This window comes from Rhinolophus ferrumequinum, chromosome 21 (assembly GCF_004115265.2).
Source record: "Rhinolophus ferrumequinum isolate MPI-CBG mRhiFer1 chromosome 21, mRhiFer1_v1.p, whole genome shotgun sequence".
Taxonomy (NCBI): domain Eukaryota; kingdom Metazoa; phylum Chordata; class Mammalia; order Chiroptera; family Rhinolophidae; genus Rhinolophus; species Rhinolophus ferrumequinum.
The window spans coordinates 30,811,748-30,829,719 of NC_046304.1; the positions used below are offsets into that span (position 1 = coordinate 30,811,748).

Genomic DNA, 17,972 nt, shown 5'->3' on the forward strand with positions numbered 1-17,972 from the left:
GCTGCACCCTTTCTTTATCATCTGACCCAACAGTTCTACATCCAGAGGGCACTAACTTGAATAAGCTTACAATGATCTTGCAAAGACCAGAAGTAGATCTCCCAAATATTTAGCAGTCAACCCTTTGTGGAAAGTCTTTCACACAATCAGATAAAACTTTTTCTTTTCAAGCTCCTTGTCTTGTCATTGTAACACATACAACTTTCCCAAAGGTCATCTGTTAGAAGTTTAAAGCTACAATCCAATGATGTCACTAGTAAGAAGTTAAAAAAAAAATCAGTTTACTGTAAGTGGCATGGAATAAATCTATTTCTTATAATGACAACAGTAATTATGAGGACATTCTCATTATTGAACACTGCTTACTTTAGAACATTAGTCTCTTGTATCTGATCTGTCTGATGATGGGTAAATACAGTATAGTCATTAACACTTGCACAAAAGCTCTCTAATAGCACTTAATATGTTTTCTAAATAAACTCTAATTACGAATTCTCACAGTGAGATAGCCTAATTTTGCCAAAGCAGAGCTATACAAATGTTTAGCCTGACAAACAGGAGGACTCTTTCCAAGCTTGCAAGACGGTAGATAACCTCAGTTCTACAATGGCCAGTGAACTCAGTGATATCTTTATGCATATAGTACTGTTTGCAGAGATGTCATCATTTATATATTTTACTAAAACACATTACAATGCATATTTAAAGCCTTCACACAGGAATAAAATACATCAAGTTTATTTTAAGATTAATCTAGCAAGGAGTATTGTGAAAGATGAGGGGAACTAAGACCTACTTTAATGTTTTATGAAAACATTATTAAAAAATCCATCATTGGTTGCATTCTCCCTCAAGTCTCTAAATTCAGTTAAAATACATTAAGCTTACTTTAAAATCAATAAAGTATTTTAAAAGTTTTTTTTTGTTTGTTTGTTTGTTTTAGTGGCACAAAGCAAGTGGGATATATTTATTTTAATCTTCCTTAAACACCAATACCTAATCTATCATTTGGGCTCATGTCATCCCCCCAAATACTATTTTGTTGAATAAATCAGCATTTCAAAGTATATATTTCAATGATTTCCTGAACTGAATAGGAAAATTTTGCTGGGTATTACTTTTGTTTTTGTTTTTGTATTGCTTTGTATCTTAAGGTTGGCTATTTATTTTTTCTTACTGTTATAAGGCTCTATATGGACCCAAATTGAATCATTCATTGGAAAACCACACTGGAAATCTGTAGGGACCCAAAAGGACAAATGTATGATTTCACTCACAGGAAGTATCTAAAGTAGTCAAAATAATAGAAAGGAGAAAGATAGTTGCCAAGGGCTGTGCAGGGCGAGGGGGAATTAGTGTTTAATGAGTAGAGTTTCAGTTTGCAAGAGGAAGAAGTTGTAGAGATGTCGTAAACAATGTGAAATACTTAAAAACAGTACTGAACTGCACACTTAAAAATGGTTAAGATAGTAAATTTAATGTTATGTGTTTTTACCTCAATTGGAAAAGAGAGAGGGAGGGAGTGTGGGAAGGAAGGAAGAAAGGAAGGAAACCTTCTAATCCTCCTTGTCCCATAATTAGGCAAACTTGAACAAGCCATTTAACCTGTCTGTTCCCATCTGTATTTATAAAATTAGCCTTTATATTTTCACTTTTGACCTCTCCAACAAGTGAAACGAAACAACAGAATCTTCTTAAATTGACAGCCCAACTCCCCATTTGTTTGCAAATTATGAAATCTCCATCCATTTCATAAAATCATCAATTTTCACCGTGGGCCAAAAGACTGGGCATGTATGAGATATGCCCAGAAAACTAAATTCTTTCTCTTCTTATATTTGCACCTTTGATGGTTATTGTCTAACCGTACCCAAAAGAGACCAACCTTCTGAATTCAATCTAAAAACACCTCTCCCTAGAGGTGGGGCCTCATTCTGAGCTGATACAATATGCTTTGACAGGGTGTAGAGCTGGTTTTCTATCCATCTAATGACAGATATTACTGTGTCTCTGAACTTCAACTCTTGTTGGATATTAATATGGACTTTCACCTGGCAGAGAGAGATTTAACTTGGTTTATTTTTATAAGTGTTTAAAACACTTTCTCTTTCAAGAGAATATTTCTACCTGGTTCCCTAGACAAATAATGAAAACACGAAGAAGCATAACACAATATGTGCTTTGCTTACTAACAGTCCCTTAAAATTGAGTAAACGCTGCATACCTGGATGAGCTCAATGCAGTTTTTAACTTCTTTGATGACGTGTCACTCTAAATACTGTATTTCAATTGCTTTTATCCGTAGTAGCCCCGGCTCAGTCCCTCTAAATGAGGTTCACATTTCACTGTGGTCTCAGAAGCAATTTCCTATGGTTTCTCACAGACCCCCAAGCTCCAAACATTATTAAGATTTTTCTGTATCCATTATAAATCTCTCTGCAGCATAACAGTGAATCATCATAATTTTGTTATGCCAAATCCACAGGTGATAGAACAATAAAAAAGAAACCAAGAAAAGGCTCACGTTCCATTGTAGCAAATGATTTCTGACCAGTTTGACAGCTCTATAAAGTTTTAAGAAATGTGTTCCTTCTCTTTTTCTCACACCTTTTTACCATATAGTGAGTGAATATAGTGAGCACACCACCTGGAAACTCTACCCTCTTCTCACGTTTCCCAACTTTAGCAGACTTATAAATATGTAACAAAATTAATGAGAACATGGAGAATGGCAACAGAGGATCCTACCTGAAAGCACAACCCTAGCATAACCAGTGTTTGTATTTTTGTATTAGTTCTTTTCTAGATGTTATCTATAGAGGTAACTATTTTTGGACAGTCACAAAAAGAATGCTCACATGTAAGTTTTGGCTTCTTTACTGACAGTACATTGTTTGCAAGGTATAAATTGTATTATATTCATAACTATCTTTCACAATAACTTAATCTCTTCGATTATTACTTTGACACAATCCTAATGAACTGCTAGGCAAAACATATAACTTGTTGCATGGCAAATGTACTTTCCAAAAATAGCATGAGAATTGTTACTGATACTTGCTAAAGTCTATGGCAATACCAAGTTCACATATCTCACCAGAACTAAGAATTGGATTTAACATATTTAGTAGGAATAAGTTATATCTCATTTAAATGCACATTTATGCCATTAAAACAAGGTTAATAGTTTACAGAAATCTTTTTCAAGTTTATTATATATTCTCATCACTGAATAACTTTCTTTTTTTCTTGCTTATTCAGGCATTTATTTTTTAATCTGTAAAATTTTGCATGTCTTTTATGTAATAATTTTATTAAACTCCTGCACATTTCCTAAAATACTTTTCCTAGGCTGTTTGCTTTTTTAGTTGTTTCTGTTATCTTGGAACCAATTCATATTTTAAGTAGTGGATCAGGACTTTCTATTTTAATCTTTCAGTGACTCTAAGAAACATAGTTTAATTTTATTTTGTCTGCAACTTTTGTTAAATCTAAGACAAATATCAGAGTGGAGGGGACTTGCAGTTCCTATATTAAATTATCTTAATAACTAAGGAATGTGTTGAAGCCAATGACACAATTGAATTCTTTTATTTTCTCCCTATTTTGAATTGCTACTTAATGACATCACTTCAGTTATGGGTAACTGAAGACATTATTACTTCCTTACTGCAATTCAAGAGGTCATTTATATAAATTGATATTTGCATAAGCTTGTGCTAATTAAAGTGATTGCTTTAAACTAAAGGATTTTTGAGTGCCACTAATGAGTGCCACACTGGTGGAACACTGACATCTCCCTCTTAGCAGTAGTCCATACAGAAAAACTATGTCCATGCAAAAGGCTAAAGAACTGTATACTATAGAACACCCACAGCCAAATGCCAGGCTCTATACCTTAAATATACCCTCTGGCTAATGACATCTGCTTCAAGATGAAAACACCAACTCCTGACCCAAATCCCCAGGGAGAGAATCTTAAGTCATGGTGTGTATGTCAGGATTTTGAGTTTTTAAACAATTAATAAAGAAAATATCCTAATAAATATGAATCTTCAGCAGTGAGATCTAGGTTCTGTGTGTTTTTTGACCAAAAACTCTTCAGGTGATTCTGATGGGAAGTTCTAGCAAAGAATGATTACTACAGGATGTAGTAAAATAAAATAATATGTACATTAAAAAAAATTTGGTTTAGAATCTCTAAGTTAACTCTAAAAATGCCCCTGAGTATTGCATTCCTGTTTTATTCAAACTTCTGCTCCCCTTGATCCAGGCTCCAGATTTCGTCTGTACTCCCACCCCCGTGATTTGCGGGACCATTTTACTTTACTCCAGTTCAGTGACTGTGGGTTATGATTAAATGAAAAATGGAATGATATACTAGAAGCAAACCTCACAACATATTTAAACTTAAAGTTTCATTTTACTTAAGCAGAAACTGGAGTGCAGAAAGGAAGAATTACGTTTCCCGCATCATTGCTGATGACCACCTAAGGTGGCACAGAGACCCCTAATATCCGCATCATAATAACAGTAATAAAACACTTCCCCGTGCTCTCAAAATATGCCCCTAAGGATAGATACATGCAGCGCAGATTTGCCAGGTACTATTTATAGTGTAGCCCAAAATCTGAGTAAGAGTTTATACAGGAAATATCAGGGATAGATTTAGCAGCATTTAAGAAAATCTGTTTATCATGTGCTGGATATTCATGCAAATTTCTTTCCTTTGACTCACTTAATATCATTATTATCTAGGAAGGTTCTTTCCTAGTTACTCTCTAGGATGGTATTAATTAGTTGGTGGTGGTGACCTGAAAATTTGTCCTTTAAACTAGAAATCATACCTCTTCCCCCCACACACAAACACACCCTCCTGTGAATTTTTTTTTTTTTTTATCTCTATTTCTTCCCTTTTCCAGGTCCTAGCTCTTCATCATCACCTAATCCCACTATCACCAGTCACAGAGCATCCCCAGCCTCTGCACCAACCTGGTCTTTATCTCACTTTCTTTCCTAAAAAAGGGCTGGATTAGGAAATACATTAATGTGATCACAATTAAATGCACGGAAGCCTCTGTGTCTTAGTTTGGGCTTCTGTAGCAGAATCCCATAGACTGGGAGGCTTAAACAACAAATACTTATTTCTCATAGTTCTGGAGGCTGGAAGTCCAGGGTGCCAGCTCGGTAGGGGTCTAGTGAGATCCCTCTTCCTGGTTTACAGAAGGGCTGCCTTCTTGTTGTGTCTTCACATGGAAGAGACATCATGTGGCTCGTGTCTCTTCTCTTAAGGGCTTTGGTCCCATCCAGACAGGATGACCTAATTACCTCCCCAAGGCTCCACCTCCACATAGCATCGCTTTGAGAATTAGGGATTCTACATATGAATGTGGGGTGACACAAATATTCAGTCATAGCCCCGACTCATCCCAGTCAGCTTAGGTCTGATGTATTCATACGCAAGCAATTAGGAAGTTGGGCTAACTTCAAACTCAACAGGTAAGTACAGCATTATTGTCGTTATCCCTGCTGTTTCTTCTATTGCTGAATGAGTTCTAATTTTTTTCTACTACCAAATATCATTGAGTAAAAATCAAAGGCCTAGAACATCAGACATAAATTTAATTCCAGGCCTTGGCACTTAGTAGCTTTATTGCATTGGGTAAATTAATCTCTTCTAGATTCCGTTTGCTTATCTTACAAAAGAGACAATACTATTGCCTTCTGCTGTTACGAAGATAAAAAATAATTTTCTAGTGCAAGTTACAATATTATAATAAGGCTTAAGATAACCATGTTATCCTGAAGTGTTATAATTTTTAAAACTAGATTTTACCACAAATAACATCAGGAATTCTGAATATTATAACTGTAGCCTAGCCAAAAATCATAGGGTGTTGTGAAAAAAAAGCAGCATGTTGTGTTCAGCTGTAATCATTAGAAAGGTAACAGGTATTTCCTTCTAGTAGCTTTGTTGTAGCTTCTTTTTCCACTGGTATTACTAAAAGTTGCTATTTTAAATCTTCTACTCACCACTAACTTAAGACAACCATGCTAGATTAGAGTTGTCTCTCATTGCTTTCTTCAGCGGGTTGCCTTCTCACTCCTCAGTAGATTTTATGTACTTCTTGTACATAAAAGACGTCTTCCCTCATCAGCTCCTCTAGTTCTGAAGGGTTACTCAGTGTCATCTTGAGCAGCCAAACAAGATGTGTAGAGAAGTCCTGGGTTTTCTGCAAGAGCTTCACTAATTTCAGTTACTTCTCCTGATCGGGGATAATAGAGTTCAGTAGTAGCAGCTTGCACACTTTCCAAAGCACCAACCTCATCTTGTTTGTTCAATTTTGTTCCAGCTTCACACAAACTGCAGTAAACACCATCTCCTAAAGCTTCTTGGGCAAAACTGCTGATTCCCACCGTCCCGATACTATTTTCTGGGGTGATCCATTCATGTTTCTCTATGAACTGAAGCAAGGAGAGCAGATTGGGGCTCTGCACCCGGACGGCTCGTTCCCTGTCCTCAGGATGTCCTCAGGTCCCAGGGCCAGGATGAGCAGGGGCACAGGCTGCAGGCTGGGCGCATGCTCCCTTCTGCTGACAAGGCATGTTCGCAGGAGTGCAGGGTTGGTTCTTGGTGCAGCTCCTCTGCCACCCCGCAGATGGGGGCGGGAGCGGCCCCCAAGCCTTACTTCCCTTTAACTGGAACATGTTTGGGTTGATGTGTAAATGCAAAATGTCCAATACCCAAATCTCTCTCTGAGACTATAGAGTCACTTATTTTTATTAAGTACAGTCACACTGATGCATTTTATATGTCAGGTACTGTGTACGCTGTGGAGGTAGGGTCAAAAACAACCCAAAAGAGATGGCGCTGCTGTCTCCTTAGATCACATAGTTCCGTTCAGACAAGCAATCACCAGAGTCTGTGGTGATTAACCCCAGGATAAAGAGAACATGAGAACGTATGAAAAGGACATTTCCATTTGGTTCATTTTTCTCATTTCTTTTACATACTCTCTATTTGGTAAGACATTGTTGTCGGCCTTTTAATTTTTACTTCATTAAGTATGGTTTTCTTTAGTTCTTTGGATGTATTTTATAATGGCTGTTTGGAAGTGTTTTTCTTATGAACCTGATTTCTGGGCTCTCACAAGCAGTATCTGTCACCTGCTTCTTAAAAATCCTTCCTGTGTATGGATAATACTTCCCTTTTCTTTGCATTTCTCATATATTTTGTTGTCGAAATCTAGGCATTTCGAGGAATATATTGCAGTCACTGAGTTCTGGCTCTCCCGTGCCCTGCGCTTGGGTTGGTTCTGTTGTTTGTTCCTACACTTGCTTGATGATGAGGCTGGACTATTCATTGAAAGCCATTGTCTTGTCCATGTGAAGCATTTGATGTCACTCCAGAGGGTGCACTGAGCATACCCAGTCACACTGGGACAGCTGTGGTTTTTGCAGTACTCTCTTTGGCTGTATCTTTCCCTGATACTGCTGTTCAAACTGTCCGCCTTTGCCGGTATCTCCCAGCTTCTAGGTGGCACTACTTGCCTCCTGAAAGCTCTATTTTTTTGTGATGAAGCCCTGGGTCATCATTGCTCTATAGTCTGATTCAATTAAACTGGGTTCATTGGCAGCAGAATTTTTTAAGGTAAGTCTTTGCAACGTGTTCCGACCCCAAGAGGACTCTTCTTAGCTGTCTCTTTCCTTTGTTCTCTCTGGTGAAGGAGCTGACCTCTGGTTTAGTTTGTTGCTCTTCACTGCATAGCACCAAAATGTCCACTGCTTCTGAAAGCACCCTCAGGCTGGAAATGCTCCACACTTTTTAAAATAACGTTAGGTCTTTTGGGGAGAGTGTCAGACTTTTTTATTTTTATTTTTTAAGCGAGGCATGGGGGCATTGGCCAGCTTCTCATGTAATAACACTTGATTTATGAGCAGAGCACGGGGATGGAACAATATCTTCTGGGTATTTTGTTTTGGTTTTTGGCTTGCCTTTCTGTAGGGTCGACTTCTGCCCTACTATTCGGGGATGGGTGGAGGAAGGGAGCCCTTGATATCTTGGCCAAACATGCCAGGGATTTAACTTCTGCAACTAGGGGCTGGGGAGGTGAGAAATGCTGGCAGCCTGCCCTTCTCAGTAATATAGCCTATCGCCTATCTCAGTAATATAGCCTATAGGGGCTACAGGAAAGCGGAACCTTTTTCCTTAGCCATACCTGCCCATGTTAAAGCTTCTGTCATCATTGGGAATAGGGGAGGAATTAGGAAGGGAGCAGGTGCCACAGACTGTCACTCTGTTACTGAGATTCAGTGGATTTTCTTGAATACATGCTTTTTCATTTAATGTATGTCCTCAGAAAAATTTCCAGAACTTTACTTACAAAAAAACCAATAATGATTTTCACCAGTTGTGACTGTTTTTTGGGCAGTGATTCCATGGAGTTCCTCATGCTGCCATTCTGGGAATTCTCTTTTCTGTCCCAGCAGTCACCAATATCTTGAAGTGTGTGTCCATTCAGTCTATATTTTATAATTTATCTTATAGGTAGATATATGGATTTTTGTTTTAATTGGGGGTTTAACAATTTAAATCGATGAACATTATTTTTGCATCATTTCTTTTTGGGCCACATTGTGGTTCTGACAGTTGCATTAGCTTTAATTCATTTCAACATGTTCAATTATGATTTTTTATTATGAGGGTTGACCACAGTCTATTTACCCAGTTTTGTTTCAATGGTTAAGTTTTTCTAAGTTTTTGCTACTATGAGCAATGCTACCGTGAACAATTTCGTATATGTCTCCTTGTGTACCCATGCTAAAATTTCTCTAGAATATATGCTTTATGTAATCTTAAATTTTCTGAGGTATTGTCAAAATACTCACTAAAATAACAATGTACAGCCCATTAGCAGTTCCCATTCCTCGGCAACATCTCCTGTACTTGGTAATATCACACTTTGATTTCTTTGCCAATTTGATGGTTGTAAAATTCGATCTCATGGCTATTTAAATGTATATAAACTATATATATTTTCCTGAGTAATGGCTAGGTTGAGCCTTTTTTTTTTCCCCTCCCTATTTAATGGTCATTCTTATTTTCACTTTTCTCTTTTTTTTATTAAAGTTTATTGGGGTGACAATTGTTAATAAAGTTACATAGATTTCAGGTGTACAATTCTATAATACATCATCTGTGTATCACATTGTGTGTTCTGTTTTCACTTTTCTTGTATACCCTTATCCTTTACTCAGTTGTCTATTTGCTGCATTTTTTTTCCTTTCAGATTATTAAGACTACTTGATATTTTGGATGCAAATATTAAATTAGTTCAATGAAATTCAATGAAACAATCACCACCTGAGCAACATCTTTTGAATATGTTTATGATTATCTTATAGATGTGTTAAATTCCAATAGAGTCAAGGTATTAATATTTGACCTATATATTGGGTCAAGTGCCATTGAAAAGTGTACAAATTTCTAATTATCTACATGATACTCAAAGAACACAGTCTATATAATACCAATTATAATTTATTTGTTGAGATTTGCTTTGTGGTCTATGACATGGTTAATATTTGTACGTGTTTCCTATGTGTTTAATTAGAATGTGATTCTCTAATTGTTGTGTGAAAGGTCCTATGCAATTAAATTAAGGTCAATAATTGTATTATTCAAATAATTCCTTTCATGAATAAGTTTCCTCTGTCATTTACTAAAAGAATTATATATTCGATTTTATTTTATTAATTTATTTGTATCAGATCTTTAGTGATTTTAAATTCAGGATATTTTTGTCTTTTGAGCAAATAGTACTTTTCATCATTGTATAGCAACTTTCTTCATCCTTACTATTTGTGCTAGGAAAAAAACACAATTTTTTGTTATTAATAAATCAATATTAACTTTTTTATTTTATTATTTACTGAATCTAATTTTTGATGTCTATTTGTCATTATATTTTGCTGTGCCTTTTTAAACAGCATTTAGCTAAAAAACAGATTTTTATTTCTTTGTCCAATTTTCAAGTCTTATTGTCAGCTAATGAGTTCAATCTATTTAGTTTTGTTATGTTTTTATTTATTTGATTTTTTTCTGATAAAGTTATTTTATAATTAATTCAGATTGCTTTATTATTTTTAGTTCTTTTACTATCAAATCTTCTGTTGGTTGTTTCTGTCTCTTTTGGTGATGTGTTTCCTTATATTATTTGTGTTTCTATTTTAGGCCCATCTCCAATTTCATTTTCTTTCTACTACTTTTCTCCTGTGTCAAGGAAATTTTGCTTAAAGAACATTTTGAAGATTGTATCTGTCAGATGAGCAGGAAATTTATCAGTCCTCAAAAAAGTTTTATGTTAAATTTTAGGCTTGGAGAATTCATAAACAGGATATAGCATTGAGATTTTGAATTTTCATCAAAATTTTATTTCACCTGAATCTAGCAACCAATGGTGAGCTTCTTGCTAACTGTGAGTGTGTATGTGTGTATGTGTGTAATAGCACAAAGACTTTCTAGTGCTCATTATATTGAACTGGTAAAAAGACATGACTTTAAATTGAGACCTTAGTTTTAGTTCTCTTCGTTTTGTGTGAACTACACCTCATCTTTAACCCTAAGTTCTAATTTTATATCTAGGTATTACCAACGGTCACCTCCCTGTCCCCAACTTCCCCTGCTACCATATTTTCATACATAAATTACAGCTCTGGCTTTGAGTTCCATCTTCATTTCTGGCATACAATAGATAGAACTGCATCAACTGCAAGTAACAGAACATCCATTCGATATTGATTGAAACAAAAACATTGTATTTTCTCACCTAACAAGACATTTGATAGTCTCCCTCAGGATAGTACAGATGCTCCCTAAAACTATCATGTACTATGGTTTGTTCTAGATTTTCTTTCCATCCTCTTTAATTCGAAGCTTTTATTCTCAAAGATGATTGCTCAATTCTAACCACTGAGTCTCTATACCAATCAAGAAGAAGGAATAAAGAACTAAAGATTAAAGAGGTAGGGCAGCTGAGCCTGTTCCCTTTTAAAGCTTTTCCAGAAACCCCAGCCATCCGATTCTACTTATTTCTCAATGATTTGTAGTGAATTATATGGCCGTCTCTTCATGGGAGTGATTCTGGGAGGTGTTTTAAGCTGGGAACATTACATTCTGCCATATGGCACTTGAGGATTTCTCTTTTTTTAGAGGTTTCTCCTCTTCCTCCCCTTTATTTTCTTCTTCTCTTTCTTCTTAAAAAAACAACTATTAAATGTTTTGATGATCATATTTCCATATTTGTAGTTAAAGGTTGAATGTGACAGTCTGGGATATCTGATAAATAATACAGTCACGTTGCTGGAATCAGTTTGTTTTTTTAGACACGTCAATTTGCCAAGGCTGAGGTTAATGTTAGCACATTTGAATTATCTAACTTTCTTGTGAAACCCTTAGAATATTAGAGTTGGAAGAGATCTTAAACTTTAATTAATTTGACTGGTTTGTTCTTATAGTTGAGTAAACAGAGAGTTGCAGTGACTTGAGATTAAAAGCTAGGCCTATTGATTCCCATTCCATCTAGTGCTCTGTCTCCTATGTTTTTTAGTTCGTGTCTTTCCCATAATACTCCAAACCTGTTAGAGGGTAAGGCTGTGACTTAATCAATTAAATAATTCTTTGCTTGTTATCTTCATTTCAACACCTCACATATATCTTTATTTTAATAGGTGTTCAATTCATCTTGTTGATTAATTTGCTAAAACTAAAAAATCCCCAGGATAAATACTTTCTGGTGATACCCAAAATTGCCACACAGCAAGCGATCCAGACCATGAAAAGACAATTCAAATTTTTTTCAACAAGATGATACTGTTATAATTTTCTAACCAAATTTTATGAATCAATCCCGATAGTGGAAAGCTAAAACAATAGACTTGGTAAATATTTCAGAGGCTTCCTAAGAATAGTTTCTCTCCTACTCTGGATATATATTGTATGTAAACCTGATTTATGTTTCCCAAGAGGCATAAGAAGTAGTATAAAACTGACTTTTAACCATTATAAAATAAAATGACAAACACTTTTAGCTATTAATTATATGAATTCAAAGAAAGAAATGCTGTATAATACTTTGTGATTGCAGATCAGTACAGGCTTTTTGTTGAAGGTAGGCTAAAGTATCACTCTAAGAGCACTAAGAAAAGGGAATTCATTAACTCTGGTTTATCTGAAAAAATTAAGTATTCATTTTTTAGTGTGCATATATGTGAAAAATAGCTGCAAGCAAATTGCCGTGAAGTTGAAAAAGGCTAACTATCATTTAAATTTTAAATCCATTCATATTTTTGACTTACACATGTAAGAGAATATAAGTAAGCAGCCCCTTTCCTGCTTCAATTTATGAAGCCTGAAAACAATGTTAATAATATACTACAGATGTCACACATCTGGACTGAAATTATTCTGGTGTGGTAGAATAATATTCATAGGTATTAAATATTTTCCTAAAAGCAATTCCTGGTGGTGTTATTTAGGGGGAAAAAAGAGTATTGGCACAGAAGTGATTTTTATTAAAAGTGAACTCTGAGTAATGTCACCCTCTTCCTCATCCCATTTGAAATAAACATAATGTCCTTTCCTATTATGTTAAATCTCTGTGTGATGATGTGGTTTCTGCTTAACTTGACTTTCTCTAGTACCTTCCTATCCCTGATGGTGCTCCAGCTTCCACAGTGTTCCTTTCATTGCTCCAACGGGTCCTTAGAACTTTGGTGCTGTCTGCAATGTTCTTTCCCCAAATCTTTGCATGGCTACCATTTTATCACTCAGAACTTGGTCAAAATGACCTCTTCTCTGAGATGCTTTCCTGCTACTCAATCTTAAATCAACACCCAGGAATTCACCATAACAACATAATATCCTCAACCCAGGGCAATTATTATGATTATTGATTTCATTGTTTAGTTTATTGCAGGTCTCTACTCCCCACTAGAATTTAAAATTCTTGAGAATAGAGGCCTTCTTGTTTCACTCATTCTTTTTCTAATACCACAAAATATGCATGTCATATAATAGAGACTTAATAAGTGTTTTTGAAACAATGTATCAGTACAGCTTGACACTAAAAAGCACACAGATGAACTCCAGTGGAAAATCTCAGAGATAATCAACCATAAACAATTAGTGCGGAAAGGGCTCTTAGAGACAACAGACTTGATTCTACACATAAGCCCGAAAGCTATTAGGTTCACACGCACGGTCACACATGGAGAAGGTCAGAAAAGATAACCCAAGTTACCTTGTCAATCCATATTCTTCCCTGCTTATCTTTCCAAGAGTAGGAGTCTACTGAATTCCTGCTTTGTAGAAATTCTATATCTAGTTTCATTGTCCAGAAGAGTAGACAAAGATTTAGAAGCTTATTGGACTGAGTATTTTCTTTTACAAGTAATTTTACTGTGAGGAAAGAGGAAGGATTTAGAAATTAATAGAGGGGAAAGGTTAATATTTGTCATGGTGGCTGTGCTAAAAACGAAGAGGTAAGATATGACTGAGTCCTTGAAAATGAGGTAGAATAAATTAGTTGGAACTAGTGGAAGAAAACACTCAAGGTATAGGAAGCTGTATTAACTAAATTAGACATAGGCATGTGGGATAGAAAATGAATTTGGACAGTTGTTTGTAATCAGATAAGGGAGACTTGAGTGGGGTTAAGATGCTTGACATCTATTTAGATGATACCAAATAGAAGCAAAATAATGTAATTAATTTAAAAAGGAAAAAGTGAGCACCCATCTTTTACCCTCTCTTCTTATAATACCTCTCAAGTGGGTTGTGGAGCTGGGCAGCATAGCTGTGTATGTTTTGCAAATAAAAGCCCACTTCTGCCACGAGCAGGTGCGGGAATAATTTTTTTTAAAGTTCCTCAGGTGGATTCTTACAACCTCTTGCTTTCTTCCTCCACAATGAAACAGTCTGCTCTTTCAAATGTGTTTTCCTTAAAGCAAATGACGTAACATTTTATGATCAGGGTTTACATTTACAGAAAATAACCACCATGCTTAAGCTACTTGATTACTAGAGAGGGTAGAATATTTTAAATAAAATATTTAAATAATAAATTGAGCCAAATGTACATGTTAGTTAAACCTTTGTGATTTTAGAAAACAGAATTATTAATCTCAATGCCTTAAAAATTTATATGTAATTTTAATGATACTAAAAGTTATTTACCAGTTGCCCACTATGGGGAAAAAAGTCAGCTTCACAATTCGCATTTCAGTAGTTGTAATGAATAATAATCAAAGCATGAAAGTAGTATATATAAGACAAAAAATTTTGCTTTTTGTCTTAACTCTTTCCATTAGTCTTGGTGTTTGTAGTTTTCCTTCTGGACATAGATATTGGGAATTATCATTTATTTGAATATATAAAGATATTATTCATAGATATTGTGGTTTATTCCTATATCTTATAAAAATTCACATTTTACACAGGGATTTTCACCTGAACATTGAAGCTTTTCTGCTTGTGAGCTTCTTATACGGATGATGTTTTATGGTACCTTTTGGTTCTTTAGAAGTTATAGGAAGGGATTTGCAGCACAGAAATGTATTCAAAGAGAAGGAATAGGAACTGTTGATCTCCTTTTAGAAATTGTGTTCCAAATAACCTAGTTATCAAAAATTTTCCTCTCTTTACACCTCTAGCATCTTGCCTCAGAAAAAAAGAAAGGGAAGGAAGAAGGAAGGAAGGAAGGAAGGAAGGAAGGAAGGAAGGAAGGAAGGAAGGAAGGAAGGAAAGAAGGAAGGAAGGAAAGAAGGAAGGAAAGAAGGAAGGAAAGAAGGACGGAGGTCTCAAGAAAAAGAAGAAAGAAAGGAAAGAAAGAAAAAGAGATAGAGGAGAGAGAGAGGAGATAGAGAGGGAGAGAGAGAGAGAGAGAGAGACGAGAGACGCTCCACGAACCTTCCGAGAGAAAGCATCCCTTCCACGAGACCCCTCTCCCTCTCTCCCGCGCTCCCCTCCCTCCGCGCCCTCATCCCGCCCTCCCTCCCTCCCTCCCCTCCCGCCCAGAAAGAAAGAAAGACAAGGAAGACAAGGAAGGAAGGAAGGGAGGGAGGGAGGGAGGGAAAAGAAAAGAAAGAAACGCACTATTAGTTATCAATTATTTTACACAAAAAAATCTATTACAAAATTAAATAGCTTAAAACAGAACAATTAATTTGCTCATGAATCTGCACTATGGGCAACACTAAGTCTGGATGGCTTATCTGTGCTTCATGTGATGTTGACTAGGGACATTTGATTTGAGGTATCCAAGAAGGTATCATTCACCTGCTTTTGTTTTTTGTTTTCTGTCTCCATTGGTGTCGCTGGAATGTCTAGAAGCTAGTGTCTCTAGAGTCTCTCTCTCTCTCTCTCTCTCTCTCTCTCTCTCTCTCTCTCTCTCTCTCTCTCTCTCCACACATCATTAACATTCTAACATTCTCTATGGCTTTTCTCTCCATCCCAGTAATTGGACAATGCTGCATGATGGCTCGGGTCTCCAAGACAGCAAAAGTGGAAGCAGTTGGATCTCCTACATATAGTATTACTTCTGCCACATTCTATGGCTCAAGGCAAGTCATGAAGCTAGCACAGGTCAAGGGAGGAATAAGTAGATTCTATGTCTTGATAGGAGAAGCCATATGTATGTTCAGGCCTGCAAGGCACCATTTGTGCCTGTCTTTGCAAACCGTCTACCATGGAAAGAAAGGAGAATGAAAACAAAGACAAACCAAACAAAAACCTATCCCAATATTGCTTCTTCTGCAAGGTTATCCTAGTGACTATCTCCTCTATCCAGTACGAGAGACAAACTACACCTGCCTCTTCATCTTTGCTATGATACCAAGCCTTCATTACACCTCCCTAACTTTGTATGTATGTTTCCCTTCCCTGTCCTCCTCTGTATTCCCAGCATGGTCCAGCCACCATCTTTCTTCTGGATAACTGAACTAGTTTTTATCTGTCCTTCCTCCTCCCTTCACTATATCCTTCACACTGTTACAGAGGGATCTTTTTTTAAAAGCACAAAACTTCGTGTTAACTTCCTTTCTCTAACACCTTGAATAGCTCCATATTGCATAAATCATGAAATGTAAATTTCTTACCATTTTCTATAAAGCCACCTCTAATCTGTCTCTCGGCTGCTATCAGTCTTTGGTCCTAGCTATTTCCTTAAAAATACACAATGTAGAATCTTATCCTCCTGATCTATTCAAAGTACCCCAAATGCACCATACTCGTGTTTTATCTATCTTTTCTTACACACAGTTCCCTCTCTCAACAAAGTTATTCCCCTTCATGTGTTTGAAAATGCCTCATGCTGTAAGACTTAGTCCAAGGATTTTCTATTCTCTAAAGCTATCCCTGAGGTACCCAGGCAAAATTGATAAACTCTGGGTCTGACCTATTTCTGTACCAGATATTTATAGCACTTAGCCTATTTATTTATACCTATTAGGCCTCAGTTAATATTAAACAAATTAATACATTGGAACAGTGAAATCTGACACTGTACGATGTGAGTGACTACACCTAGTATACTTTCTAGAAAGGACAGATTCACGCTGCAAAGGAAACTAAGCTCTGACACTAGATTGGTCCAAATGTGAAGGTTAACAAAACTGGGCAGAAACCATGATTGCAGAGCCTGCGATATCTTCAGTTTGGGCTTTTATGACACAGGGTCATCAAACAGTGCTGTAGATGAATATCTTTTACCACACTTTTGGAGGTAGCAAAGTAACATGGCAGCAGAATCTGATCGTACAAAAGCTAATAACAGGTCAAGAGTACAGTATGTAACGGGTGCGCTGATTCTAGTCACTACTGGCAAATTTGCAAAACCCATTACCTGTATAAGGTGTTACTGAGACTAACGCTGTGATTTCCGTCGCAAGGTACTATCCATTCTGAACGTATGCATTTTAAAAAGATGATTATGCTAAGTAGCAACCAAACATCAGATTGTAAAAATGTGCTTCATCAAAGCAGGAAGTTTTCTCCTATTAAAGCACACAAACTTCAGTAAATCTTGAACTGCTAGTTACAAGAACTAACATGGATATTTAAAAATAAGTTCAAACAACTGAACCATATAGTAAAACCCGCCCAAAATAGTATAACCTGCCTCTTCTTGTGACCATGGTGCCTTTATTTCTAATCTAAGTTGAACTTCTTATGTTGTCTGGCGTCAGTAGAGTATAAGCATATTCTGTAGGTGAAGAAATCTGGACCCTTGTGGGTCCTGAAAATTTGAAGGTTTTTCTGAAACACACATTCTGTGTAAAACATTCTCTCATGGCATTCCAGGAACTGCTTTGAAGTACACATATGAAGAGAAGATACCAGGATTGTGTGATGGGGAATGAAGAACTATTTCTTAGGTGACTGGTGTCTGCTGGGAACTATACCTGGCATTTCTGCATATACCATGTTTTTAAGAACTTGCAATAATCACATGAGATGACTGATTCTAACTCTAGCTTATAGATAAGGAAACAGAAATCCAGAAAGGTTAAAAAACAAAAAAATTCCTGAGCATGATCACCTGTTAGTTAGATGCAGACGGAAGTAGGAATGAAAGCCATCTCTTTATGTTCCTTTTAGTTGGGCTTCATTAGATATTCACGGTGATTCAGACATACGATTGAAGCTTCTGTGGAATAATGGCCTGGACTTTTGAAGTCCAGCAAGTGAAAGTTGGTGGGCAGCGTCTTAATAGTGGTGTGAGGACAATGTCTCAAGGAGATGATGGTCAGTTACTAAGATAGAACGTTGTTTCAATTACTTGGTACCAAAAACTCCGAGTGGACAAATGACTATGTTTATCTCGTGGATGAGTACAGTGTGGATATGGAGATTAAGTTTTGTGCCAATTAAGGCAGGGAAATAAGGGCAACAGAAAGTCATTCCTCACTTATGC

The 17,972-nt window shown here is 36.4% G+C and overlaps 1 pseudogene; it reads right to left on the reverse strand.

Moving 5' to 3' along the window:
• Positions 1-6,100: 6,100 nt before the first annotated feature.
• Positions 6,101-17,972, reverse strand: part of LOC117013199 (glycine cleavage system H protein, mitochondrial-like) — a 52,299-nt pseudogene continuing 40,427 nt past the window's right edge.